Consider the following 15,306-nt stretch of genomic DNA (forward strand, 5'->3'; position numbering starts at 1 on the left):
GAATGATGCTGGCATAGGTCGATACCAGAAGTAATAAAGGAATGATGAACATGGCAAAAAATACGCAGATCCTATATATCAACAGGTCACTTTCGTGCAATGTATTCATGCAAAGGGTCGTATATCTTTAGCGATGACAACCAGAGATACCAGTCTTGGTTTCATGATGGAGAAATTGGCATAAGCTGACAGCAAGTGCAGTACCCCAAACAACGATAATCACCCAGTTTTTGCGATTGGTATATGTAGTAGTGTAGATATATATTCAACGGGTTCTTCCCAGCTCGGAGACGGTCGATGCTAACAACAACCAACGTGTATATACTGACGGTCACGGACACCTGTAACAAGAAGGACTACTTTGTCACTTTTCAAGTTGGACCACAAAGTATTGCCATCAAGATTTTGAAGTAAAAACGTGATGAATAAGATTTTAGTCAGATTTTTCCGTTGCCATCTGTCGTTCCCCTTTACCCCTTACAACTATAGAATAGAGAAATACACCTTTTTGGGTGCCTCTAGGAAAAACTCTTTCTCCGTATCAGCCCATTATCATTCAGTAAGACATTACTTAGTTAAAGTTAGTTTTCTTATGAATATATTGATATTTCTCGGAAACATTGCACACTTCAAGTTGGTTTAATTTGCTTAGGTACATGGGGATATAATATTTGTTCATGGATGAACACGTTTAACCATCACTAAAGATCATGTGACCATTCATTGAAAAAAGAAATTAGGTTTGGATGCATTTGATGAAAAGAGTGTCGTATGAAAAGTTTTCAATTCTTAGAGATGTTTTCCTTCACTGTATTATCCAATGTGAGAGCAGCTGAGAACGATTATCGCAGAAGATCCCCATAGCACATGAAATTGTGTTTCGCCTGATACTAAAAGAATGCAAAAGTTATTTTGCCTACAGTCCCTTTGGATGGAATCGTAATGTAATTGTTATTTATTGTGGAATCTCCCCATAGTACATCAACCAAGGTGTATTTTCCTGCCCAATCCTTTCAGAACCATACATAGAGTATCAACTTCAATTTTCGTCTTCATTTTCTTTCCGAAAGAAGATATCTCCACAATGATGTTTTGCTTGTTCTTGTTAATCTGAAAGACGTGCCTTTTTTGCCGATTCTCCTCGATTATGCATTTATGAGTTTAATAGGATAAGGGAGATACATGCACAATTTGTCTATTAGCCTTCATATTGTATGAATAGCCATCAACACAAATTTTGTATTTAAAAGAAAACTATCTCCGAAATCATGTTTTGGCTTTCTTGATACTCCTTGTACGCATTTGTGATTTTAATAGGGTTAGGTAGATGAATGTGTACTGTATGTACTGTAACACATCGAATGAATACATTTATAGACAGATATTTGTTACCTTTTGTGCATATTTCACGAGTGGACACATGACATCTCCAAACACCCACTCTTGTAGAATAGTTTCTGATAGTAGAAACGGTGAATAGAATACTCCCATGCCGATATCTGCAACGGCTAGACTAATCAGATAGATTTTGAGATCAGCAGATATTCTGTTAGCTCTTGTTGACACCATGATGACGGCTCCGTCTCCAAGAATGATCAACATAAATGTGATTGAGAAAACAGCGACAACTGCATAAACACCGTATGAAGGTAAAAGTTCTTCATCGGGCTGGATTACGTGGTTTCTCATTAACTACAAAATAAAGTGTTTCATAAGCCAAGCTAGAGTTATATTTACCGGCATGTTTCCAATGGATTACACAAATGGAGACAGTGTACACGTTATATGAAGAATAACTTTTGAACTTAAGTAACCAGCGTATTGCTGAATTATCAATCTATACACACCATAACGCCCTCTCGTGATTTTCACTTTTTCTATGTCAAGTACTCCCACACATAATTACATAAAAACAATGCATTGACTATAAGGATTTGTTAGAAATTAGCTAATGCTATGTGAATATTGAAATCACATAAATCTGTGTTATTAAAGACTTTAGCGGGTTTTTCTAATTCATAACATTTTGTGATAAAGATGGATTACGATTGTGTACGGACAACATGTAAATAGAGTCATTATACATGACATTGTTGTAAGTACTGACACATAGAGACTTTCTATATCCATCGTCAGGCCGGCGTTTTCCATGTTAATATTCATTAGATGACAATGTGCAGTATTGCCACAAGTCGTAAAACTAAACCAAACCCAAGGAATTATCAAAATATCATAATGATTATTCTGACTACATCACAAAATGACATGCTAGATTTATGTCCCTACACACTATGGTAAACATGAGATGGAAATACTGAACATCGCCGAGCGAGTTTCAAAGCCTAGCGTGGGGGGGGGGGGGAATGTTAGTCATGAATACAACCCACTCTGTGATTACATTCTTTGAAAAGTCAACCTCTGGGTATAAAAAAAAACGAGATAAAAGTGTTGTATGTACGTCGCCAGCGCTAGCTGCATGATGATGGTGAAGTTTTTACTTCATTGTCGTCGGTGCTTCCATCGTTAATCTCCAGTTGTCGTCCAAGGCCGACGGTGATGTTGCAAAGTTATAGCGGCGGCGGCGTCGTCGTCCATGGCTGGAAGCGACGTTGCAAAGCTTTGATATTGCTATGGCTGCCTTTGCGTTGTCGACGTTGTAAAGCGGGATGTATACCACCGACACCATTGCATATACACCACTGATACCGTAAAGGCAACGTTATCCGTCGGCCATCACCTTTGCAACATTACCATCATTGGCGCCGACGATGGTGACGCAAAAACTTCAGCGTCAACACATATCCCTGACGATATAAATGCAACGCTTTTATCTTGTTTCTTATCGGCTATTAGTACCCAGAGCTTGTATTTTCAAAGAATATAATCACAGGATGGGTTATATTTATGACTGACAATTCTACCCCCCCCCCCCCGTGCGTAGACATAGAGAACTCGGCAGTGGTGTTCAGTATTTTCCATCTCATGTTTGCCATAGTGTCACGTGTAGGGACATAAATCTAGCATGTCATTTTGTGATGTAGTCAGAATAATCTATATGATATTTTGATAATCTCCTGGGTTTGGTTTAGTTTTCCGACTTGTGTTTAACTACAAATGTTTTTTTTTCAAACATGGCTATGAATAAAACATAATCTCAGACACATATACATAGTCACAAACGGTTTATGCTGTCGGATGAAATATAAAAAGTAGTTTATTTAGTTAATATTGACTCAAAACGTTAAACAATATTCGTATTTCATGAGTTTCTTTTTTCAGTGTTGGACAACGTTCTTAATTCCGTCACTGATTCCAGGCATTGTCAGCATGTACACGTACACACAATATAGCTACGGGCGAGTAAGGGGGTTGGAGAGAAGTGGGGAAGGGTATGAAAATATGGGTGGGTGCGAAGGGGAGGGGGCATGGAAATTCTGATGGTCTGAAGGTGGGGAGAACGAAATCGAAATATTTGTCCATGATATGAACCAAATTAAACCTCAGGAGCGGTCGTTTACCGAGTACATTTGAAAATTTATCGCAGCTTCGTCGCAATACTAGAAGTTCTAAAGCGCATATTCACTAATGATGAGGTGGGTGACTGCCATGATAATGCTTATATATACATATCCATGCTTTTATATATATATATATATATATATATATATATATATATATATATATATATATATATATATATATACTATGCTCTGCCACTGCGGTATAGAGCACTGTCTTAGCAGATTGATACTCACCGAGTTATATATATATATATATATATATATATATATATATATATATATATATATATTTATTGTAACATACATACATACATACATACATACATACATACATACATACATACATATGGAAAAAGACACAACACATTATTTCCATTGACTACATCTTCCATGACGTATGTATGGTGTCACTTTTTGCCTTTAAAAATATGGTACATCTACACAAAATAATAAAACCAGTTTTCAATGCAATAAGCTTGTACTTTTAGTAAATGTCTTTACCGAATGATTTCTCCATATGTACATATGTTTTCAAGACGTTCTGTCCTCCCAATGTTTTATGACAATATTAATAACTAAATAAACTAATTTATTTTTAATTTATTTCACCTGACAGCATAAAATTTGCGACTTTATGTGTGTCTGAGATTATGTTTTATTCATGGCCATGTCTGACAAAAACAACACATTTTTTATATAATTAGCGAAATACAAGTCGGAAAACTAAACCAAACCCAGGAGATTATCAAAATATCATATAGATTATTCTGACTACATCACAAAATGACAACACACTAATGCAAACATGAGATGGAACATACTGAATACCACTGCCGAGTTCTCTATGTCTAACCAGGGTGTAGAATTGTCAGTCATGAATATAACCCATCCTGTGTGATTAGATACTTTGAAAATACAAGCTCTGGAGTTGCATTTACATCGCCATGGCTAACTGTTGACGCTGAAGTTTATCCGTTATCATCGTCGTCGGTGTCAATGATAGTGACGTTGCAAAATTAAGGTTGATAGCCGACGGCGATGTTGCTATGTCGCCTTTTTTGTCGGTGGTGTCGATGTCGGTGGTATATGCAGTGGTGTCGATGTCAGTGGTGTATACAGTGATGTCGATGGTGTATACAATGGTTGTATGCAATGGTTATCTATTCCAGAACTTATTGCGGTGAAGCTGTAAGAAATGTTCAATTTATTCGGTAAATTAAATGTCCGCTCCTTAGGTTTAATTTGGTTCAAGTCATGAGCAAAATATTTCGTCCTCCCCACCTTCAGACCATCAGAATTTCCATGCGCCCCCCCCTTTCGCACCCCAATATTTTTATGCCTCCCATTTCTCCGCCCCCTGCCGTAAATTCTCTCCGTACCCATACTAGCCCATAGCTCGCTGTATACTATATTGTGTGTGGGCGTACAGGTCTGCCTGGAATCAATATGGACTTCAGAACATTGTCAAACAATGGTACTCGGAAATACCATGAAAAAGAAACTGACTCATGTACGTAACGTCAATATCAATTAATAAACGAGTTTCTTTTGTTAATCTCAGCGTAACATTTGACACCTTGTGTGTCTGAGATTGTGTTTTACTTGTAGCCCTGTTTGAGAAAAATATATTTTAGCGAAACACATAAAGTCGAAAAACTAAATCAAACCCAAGGGATTATCCGAAAATATCATATTGATTATGATAACTACATCGCAAAATGACATGTTAAATGTATGTACCTACACACCTTGGCAAATATGAAATGGAAAATACTGAACATAACTGCCGAGTTTCCTATGTCTCAGCATGGGGGTAGTAGTGTCAGTCATGAATACAACCCACCCTATGATTATATTCTTTGAAAATGCAAGCTCTTGGTAAAAAACAAACCGAAAATAAACAAGATAAAAGTGTTGCATTTACATCGTCAGTGCTTGGTGTCGATGCTCAAGTTTTTGCTGCTAGCGCATCATCGCCAATGCTTTCATCATCATGGCGCATCATTGTCACCCATGGGCGACGGTGAAGTTGCAAAGTTGGTGCACTCTATCTGTGCATGTGCGTTTTTCATCATCATCGCCGATGACGCTGAAAGGCGGATGATGCTATGGCTATGGCTATTCGCTGGTGAAACAGATTTTTCAGTTGTGGCGGCGACGACGACGACTTTAAACTAACGACTATGGTGGTGGTGGTGGTGGTGATGATGATGATGATGATGATGCAGAATTTCTTCCATGACGGTCACGGTCAAGATTGGGGTGTGTAGCAAGTTTCATGGTTGTCACCGGCCGATGATGACGACGACTTTAATAGGCTTTTGTATGGAATATTGTGTTGTCGACGATGGTCCCATCGATACCATTCGTAATCGAAATTCGTAAACAGAGATCAAAGGGGACTTGTAACAATCTTGTTGTTTCAGAATTTTGACTTGTCATCGGTAGAATTATGTGTATCACTGATGACACACGGAGAAAAGCATTGTAAACTGACACATTTTAATACCATGTACACGTCCGTAACGGACCCTTTGCACATTGTTATATGAGTATCGCAGGTAATACATACACTCTGATTTAGAATTGACTATGGAAATAATATTCTTCAATCTTATCAAAAGTCTTTGGTATGCAATTAAAACGAAATATTACATATTTATAGCAAAAGCATGCTATCGATCAGTTTAAAGTTCAGCGGGGCACTCATTTCGTTCTGTGCCTTCAAGGTCGACATATACTTTTCACTAAAATTTGAAAAATTGTATAATCTATGGATATTGGGACTGTCACTCAAATGTTGCTGACTTTATGACGACATTTTCAAATAAAACACAAAATCAATAGTTTCGTATTAGTTTAAATGTGTTTGTATGTGTGTTTAAATAAATTATGTATTTGCATAATCGTTTTTCACCGTTTTCGCGGAAACACCAAATGCGGGTCACATCCTGGACGACTTGGTATAAAGTAAAACATACCATCCTGGCCGACTTGGTATAAAGTAAAACTTACCATCCTGGCCGACTTGGTATAAATTAAAACATACCATCCTGGCCCATTTGTTATACATCAAGACTTACCATCCTGGCCGACTTGGCATAAATTAAAACTTACCATCCTGGCGCATTTGGTATAAAGTAAAACATACCATCCTGGCATCTTATCACAAATGAATTTAAATGAATTGAAATGAAATTCCCTCCTACCTACCCTATTTTCTGAGGCCATGCCAATTGTATTTTAGGGAGGCTGCGAGAGACAGGATTGGTTTAAATGACATTTTGTGGGTTGCACGATACAGTTTTGGTTATCGCCTTTCTGGATTGCACGATACAGGTTTGGTTATAACTTATTTATCCGGGTCCCCTTAGTCAATAAGATAAAATCAGCTTATTAAACCTTTGTTTCCATATAAATCTAAACATAAACTGAAGCTCAATTGATGTCTGCTGTATTGGACACTGGTTTGAAGAACTTAGTAAAAGTAAAACCGATGAAAAAAAACACTTTAAATGATCTCACATATATAAAATGTTTGTCTTGTCTCCAGCATCGAAAGCATTTGCGGGATTATCAGAAAACGTGATGCTGGCAAACAATAAATGATCAATTTACCAGGTGGAAATGATCGTGATAGGTTTAATAGCATTTCAAAGAATGAAAGATAATATAGGATAGGAAATGGTTACTGTAATGGCACTTAATCAATTAATATAAATGATTCCAGACATAAAAAAATACCAGTTTACTATTCCATTTACCCATAAAATCAAGGATGGCCTTCATTACCCAGTTCCACTCCATTCCTAATTAAGAGTACATAATATTGATAAACTGCACAGTCGCAGTTGAAATGACCTCCACGAACTTCAAATCTGCGCAGGCGTAGACCAATTGCAAGCAATGACATCACATTCTGGTCCCGCTCACCAATTTGCAAAGCCTGCGGAGTTCAACTGATAGCAAACCTAGCTGTGTGATGCAATCACCAAAACAGGCTCTTATCTGTGCAGTGATCACCCCAAACCACATAATCTAGCAATCGATGGCACAATTAATTTCAAAACGTTGCACGCTAGAGGCCTAGGGAACTAGCGTGTCTTCTTTTTAATTTTCAGTGGTCTCGAACTGGGTTGTTTTTAGCCATTCTCGTTTCGGTTTACCAAATACACAGCAAAACTACCGGAATTACGATATTTAATGAAAACTAAACTAAAGCTTGAACATGGTAATGATGATACTCGCCTACCCTCATGTTCAATCACTGACGCTAATAAGTTCATCATAGTCGACTAGTCTGTATAACGTGAGCAGTCAGGTCGCACTTGATGGACACTGCCATGATGTGATCTACTCATTGGATATTTAATTGCTGCCTATACGATACATATACTTACATTAAAATAACTTCCATATTTCACTCGAAAAACCATGTAATTTGTTTTCATTTATGTCTTTTAAATTTAAAAACTATTTTTGACGTTGAAATGGTAATCATTATTATGTTTGAATAAAGCTTAATGAAAAATACTAGGTATCAAACCGTTCATACTTGGTGCGCGGTCGTCCGTATATACACATGGTGACATTTAAAAGTATTCCCTATATTTTCCCCATTGTCCAATCTTCATGTATTATACATCACTGGAAAGCTTACTTTCCGTACTGGCACCTCACAAAACATATTCCTTTGTGAAGATGAACACAAGTCGAGAAAACCACTGTCAAATGAGACAACGATTGCTTGATGGTCAAGCGTCAAAAAGCAAAGGAGTTTTCAGCACACGGCAAGCGTATTTTGATTGGTATCTGATGAACACTTGAATCTACGAAGCTGGAAACCAAAAGATATATATAGAGCTGTCCATCATAGAGATGATGTGTTACGTTCTAACAAGGTCAAAGATATGTCTCTAGAGCTACGAACCTAGGCAGAAATGTACCCACAGTAGAACCTTCCTCAAGCCAGGTTCGTGACTTCCGTAATTATCTCATTAATATTCTTAAGTTCGGAAAATCTCCAACTTTGTAGAGATTGTTTCCTCCCGATTTGGAGTGGTGTGAACCTGTTAGCGAGGGTGACTTTAGTTGCAATTTAAACTATGAAAGACAATATTGAATAGGAAATGGAAATTGTTAACTGTTAATGATATAAGCTAAATAATCCCGGCAATAATGCCACACATAAATAGTACCACTATGTACTCCATTATTTTTGCAATCAGGACTAGACTAATGGTGGCTTTAGTAGCAATTCAAACAATGAAAGGCAATATCGGATAGGAAATAGGCAGATTTAATGACACATTGTATCGCCAATGTATTATCATATATACCAACAAACGATCAATATATCAAGTTATTATTTGATACTACATTGCATTAAACAATATCAGCTTGCTATCCTGCACCTAGTAGGCTTATAGATTAAATCAATTGAACAAAGGGGTGATCGGTATACAACTATTCGGCAATAAGTCATGTTGTCAGATTTAAAACCATAACTTATTTATAACTGCTTCGTCAGATTTTGCAGGGTTATATTTACATACTGTTTATGGGTTTGAAAAGGAAATCATTGCTGTTTTAGTTAATGATATGTTGATGGCTTGTACATGCAATGTATACAATGTACACGTATTTACCCAGGCATTCCAATTGTATACACAATTTATTCATATTGTTGTAAAACACATGAATGATTCATGAATGAATAAAAGAGAATTTTCAGTAACCTTGACAACAAAGCATAACTTTGGATAGAAACTGCTAGGTAAAGTAACAAGAGTAGAGGTACATATAAATATTAATCTACTTGTCCAGATATTTTACAGCCCCTAACAAAATGAAATGCCAATGACCATAACATACAATATGATGTACGTGTATATATATATATATATATATATATATATATATATATATATATATATATATATATATATATATATATATATATATATATATAGTTTTGGTAGTTCTGGAACTCTTTCTAGGTTGTAACTCGGAGTTTCATGCATCGCACGATGAGTGAAACTCCGAGTTACAACCAAGAAAGAGTTCTAGAACTACCAAAACTATTGCGCTCTGCCACTGCGGTATAGAGCACTGTCTTAGCAGATTGATACTCACCGAGTTATATATATATATATATATATATATATATATATATATATATATATATATATATATATATATATATATATATACACATGTATATAGTGCATGTGTAGATTGTCCTAAGTCCTTTAACTTAGATCCTTATTTTACATTTGTAGTCGGCAGTGAAACTGGAAAAAAATTTTTTTGAAATCTTATTGTGATAATTCTGATGAATAGGAGAGAACAAACCAATTGTTTACAGAGCTCAGAGCTAACAAAGGGATATATCGACATGTAAGCTGAAAAGACATAAGTCTCTGAAATCGTGATTTTAACTACATTTGCTGGATTCAGACAGGATTGGATTCACATCATAGTGTTGTGAATCTGACAAAAGGAAAACATTGGCTGATTTTATACCTACACTCTACTATCAATATATTTATATTGATTTTTGTTTTGTATTACATCTGCCTGGGAATGGAGAAGAAATGTGATTTTGCAGGTAATAAAAAAAGAATCTTAAAGAATGATAAAACGAGAGAAAGGAATGCAAATTAAATAAGTCCTGTCTATCTCATATAACTCCAATATATTTTAATCAGTTTGGCTTTGACAGTACTTGCATTATTATTTTGACACTTTCTGCAATAAAATGTTTTAATGAGTCCTCATTTTTTGCACTTTTATCTTATTTTTTTATCAGCCCCTTTGTCCTGATTTTCATCTGGTCTTTTTTTCTATAACTTTATAACGAGAACTCATCAACAATTACACGTACATTCCAATGTTTTATACACATGACAATAAATTAACTGAATCTGAAAAAAAAATCCTAAATAATTGTATCAAGTAATAGATGTTGATTTTACTAAATTACTATCACAAGTGGGTGACACAGTGGGAAAACCTGTCCAGTGTTTAATTCGTGAAGACTTCCACTGGTCCAGCGTATATGATGTGGCGTTCCAATTGTTTACATTATGTTGACTACGCGCATGCCCATTTAGGAGAGCTGCTGTGACCGATCTATGGCATGTAACCTACTACACTGTACATGCCGCAATAATACTAATTTTAGTTTGTGACATGTCCAATCTAAGTTAGTATGCAGCAATTGTACATATTTACAGAGAGCTCAAAATCAACAACTGTCACAAAACGTCCACTTTCTGGTGACCCACTGTATAGTTATTATAGCAACGTTTTGACTGTGAAAATTGATCATAGGTATGTTGTTCACTTATGTATCACGATGTATCTTGACAGTGCAATGGATAGGCAACTTGACGGTGTATTCGTCCACAAATTGGCGTTGCCCTAAAATTGATTACGATTGTACCGGTATCACATTGCGAACGAACACACAGTGTTTGTGTGGTTTAGTAATTTGAAAATGTCGATGTTTTAATCATCATAATAACTCTGAACATTGAAAACTCGCAAGGTCATGATTAGGTGAATAATTTGAAAGTGACATTCAATAATGATCATCTAAGCTCAAATTAAAATAATTGGAAGGTGGAAATGACATTTAACTGTGCTTTTTAGATTTGAGATTGTACACAAGAGTCGGTACATGTAGGCTACATGTACATGTACTTCTTACTACCATCAAAGGGTAGTATTTCACAATTACGTCACCCAATCATGCATTATTACCTCTATGAATGTGAATGAAAATATGTTGTCGTTTCATGATAACCGTCGCGACGTGTGTGATACTCTCTCGTAGAATGTCACTTAAAACTCGTACTAGGGGGGGGGGGGGCTCACCCATTTTGTATGACTTTGAATTGACATTACATGTTCAACATACATGGGAGAGACTCACTAAATTAGTACATGTATAGTTTTCAAGTTACATTCCGCGGGACATAATCGTCCATTTGGTGACCGTTATTTGAAACCGACAATGGGTCATTATCAATTGGTGCATGACAAATAACAAAGCATGTTTTTTTCTATATCATAAATAATTGGTATAACTAATCAGATACAATTTCATCTACAATAGGGTTATTAAAATTCTATCGTTTAGCATTTAATATCATTTGTTATTGATGACTTACATTCACTGAGAAAATATTAACAGGATATTAATTTTTTAAATATTTGCATGCCTAATATACAACTGTTAGAGATAATACAGTTAGAAAACAGCAGGTATACATGTATGCGCGGCAAAAGTGAAATCCATAGTTGTAATATATACATAATCACTAACAATAATTCCTACATAGTATGAACTAATCGATTTTATGATTATTACAATCGGAACCATTTTACATGTACCGGTACGTATAGTTTTCCAATCATTCATTTTAATGCTGATTTACCCTAAAGGTAGTTCAATAATTTCACTGTCGTTAAATAAGCTAAAACAAAGGTAATTTGAAAGTCAAAATGTATACATGTACTGCACTACAGTACTAGTATGTTCACAATGCATGTAACATAAAAGAAAACATCTGAGGGTAACTTAGCTTAATTTGGTATGACCTTCTTTAACCTACACACATGTACATGCATATCTTAAATACAAAACCCAGATTCCATTTTCTTGAAGCATTATCTTGAGATGCTAAAAGTAAACGTGGAGCTAAAATACATGTTGTACATTACATGTATGTACGTATACGTAGGTTCAAAAATGTCATGATGATTAGGGGACAATATTATGTTATCTAGTTATAATTCGAGCCTTGCCCTAACATAGCCTTCATAAACCTACATACAATTTGTCCTCAATATAAAACACATACTTATTCCACTTTCGTAATATGATGGTACATAAATTGTCTACAGGTGCTTTTTAGGTATAGAGCAAAAAAAACTCTAGTAGAATGATCCATGCTAATGGAGTAAATGTCATGTTACATGTACATGGCTGACAGAGTTGAAGATTGCGTTGGCTTAACGTCATAAACATACACATATAATACTCATGTCCTCACTTCAGAACACACAGTTGGATTCATTATTGGTTGTAGGAAGTATAATCTGCAGACGCAGAGTTTTATATTAAGTAAGATTTTTAGGCATAGAGCCAAAATAATAGATAGAATGATCCATGCTAATGGAGTAAATGTCATGTTACATGTACCTGGCTGACAGATCTAGAGTTGAAAATTGCTTTGCCTTAATGTTCATAAACATACACATATAATATACTTATGTCCTCACTTCAGAACACACAGTTGGATTGATTATTGGTTGCAAAAAGTCTAATCTGCAGACCCAGAGTTTAATATTAAAGTAAGATTTACTGGTAGGAACTAAACAGGACAGTGAAATCAACCAGTACATATGCATATACATGGATATTATGTGTGTGATATCATATCTGTTCGGAAATATGATAAATCATCAAGTGGTATGCATTTCATCATTGTTTACTGTTATACTTGATATGTTGAATTATAATATATATTGTATATCACATCATCAAAATTTAAGATAAAATATTATTTTTAAAGTGATCATATGGATGAGGTATTTATGTTTGGATCTGTATTTGATAAAATGTGTACTATGTGTTGTTCTACCATGCGACTGAAATTAATGTCAGACCGCACAGACTATGTCCTTGTTTGTAACTCAATAAATAGCAAAAAAAAAAAAAAAAAAATGTACACAATGTTTAATTTTTTTGCAATTTATTGAGTTTCAAACAAGAAATTGGTAAGTCTTATTTACATTGTTTTTAAAGTGAGAAAACATACTTGAGTTCTGTGATCGATTGAATATTCAAACTAAATACCCCAATTTCCATCAATACGATTACTTTAATAATGCATTTCTGTTAGTGAGCCGTACCACATCAAGACTTTGCAATGTAACATTCAACTTTAATAAACGGCCAAAGTCTGATTCTCTGTCAGATTAATAACATCGTTACCTAGGGAAACATACAGTACAATAAATTCCCTCCGGATATTACTTGGGTGATCGAGATGACCTCTCAGTGTAGGAGTTTAACTATATTTGTTAAGGTGAATGGCATTTCCTCAATGCATAATGGCATTGAATATACACGCGTGTGTGTTATCCTTACGACAGCAGCATTTTTAAATACTCTGACTTATATATATTTTAAAAGCTTGTCAAAGTATCTCTCATGCATCTTGCAGTTTACATGGTACATCGTTTAATAATTTGAACAATCGATAGCAATTTTGCTGTAAGAAATTGTATGACAAATTCTTTTGAACTTTATTGGAAGTAAATTACTTTTATTTATATTGGAATTCACTTACGGTAGAATGCACGTCATAATTCTTTTAACTGTAATTCAGAAATTTCTATAATGACCCGAGATTTTTACCCATTTACTTTATTTGAGAATAGGTTGTCATTTTCTTGCACAAAGTAACAGCACATTTAATGTTCAATTAGTTTATTCCTGAGGTGCAAGCTTTATTCAACTAGTTCTACCAATATATATATATATATATATATATATATATATATATATATATATATATATATATATATATATATATATATATATATATATATATATATCACTTTGGTTCGTTGGTTTATTTAAATCTTTAAGTACATCTATAAATTAATTGATTATTTTCAAATTGTAATGATATACATATTAAACAATATACCTTTACCTAACAGTGGCAATAATCTTGTAATAAGAAAACATAAAAAAAAGAAAAAAATCATGTAAAATGGTATTGTGTATCTTTCTGAAGGAAATAAAATGTTCGAATGTGTGTACTGTCATTTTAATTTGTTTTTTTCAAATCATAATAACATCGTTGTGGAGAGAGAATAAAACAGGTTGCTGCTAAATTAGTCCTAACAAAACATTGTGTGGTTCCGATTACGCTAAATGTTACAATAGGTGAGGTAGGTAGATTTTTTTTTAATTTTGTATATATATTTTATATATGTGGGTGTCTAGTTCAAGTAGTTATTATTGGTTTCTTCTCATCAGATCTACAGCCATTACAGATTGGAAGACCAGTTTTATTTTGTCTGTTTAAATTGATGTCAGTTTCCGCATCTACTATTTCTTGCGAGACTTCACACAATTTTCGCGATTTTATTATTTTTCTCGAATACGTAAAAAAACGTTTCGGATCAGCGTGAAAAACTAGGTGGGGTCGGGTAACAGGAACAAAACATTATTTCTTTCTTTACATACCTACTCTTTTTTTGCGTAGTAACTCTATTCATTACAATTTCGGCACTCGGAAATATTTTTATTTTTTTTACATGTATCATATTCGTTACAAAAGTTAAAATGTTTTCGTAGGTCTTACGTAAACTTGATTTCGAAAAAAACATAATTCTTTTTTAAAGTAATTTTCCACTACAAATATCCCGCAAATATCTTCTTCAGATGTCCTCACATGAGTATATCATAATATAAATGAAAACACTGTTATATTTGAAATATGTACGTGTGTTATTATAGTTCCAAATATCTGCGTTTTCGGCAATGATAATATCAAACATTTCTTTTTTACTATGTTGACATGAAATAGAAATCAAACTTTCGTGCTCAATTTGTTGTTGTACTTGTAATTTACGTTACACTCCTTTACAATTAAGGTGTGAATAAATGCCATGTACAAGTATTTTATCTATTGGGCCAATGTAATTTATTTCTGAATCAGAACATGTTTTTAAGCAAGAAAGAGGAATTTAATTCAAA

The sequence above is a fragment of the Glandiceps talaboti genome, chromosome 3, assembly GCF_964340395.1.
Source record: "Glandiceps talaboti chromosome 3, keGlaTala1.1, whole genome shotgun sequence".
Classification (NCBI taxonomy): Eukaryota; Metazoa; Hemichordata; class Enteropneusta; family Spengelidae; genus Glandiceps; species Glandiceps talaboti.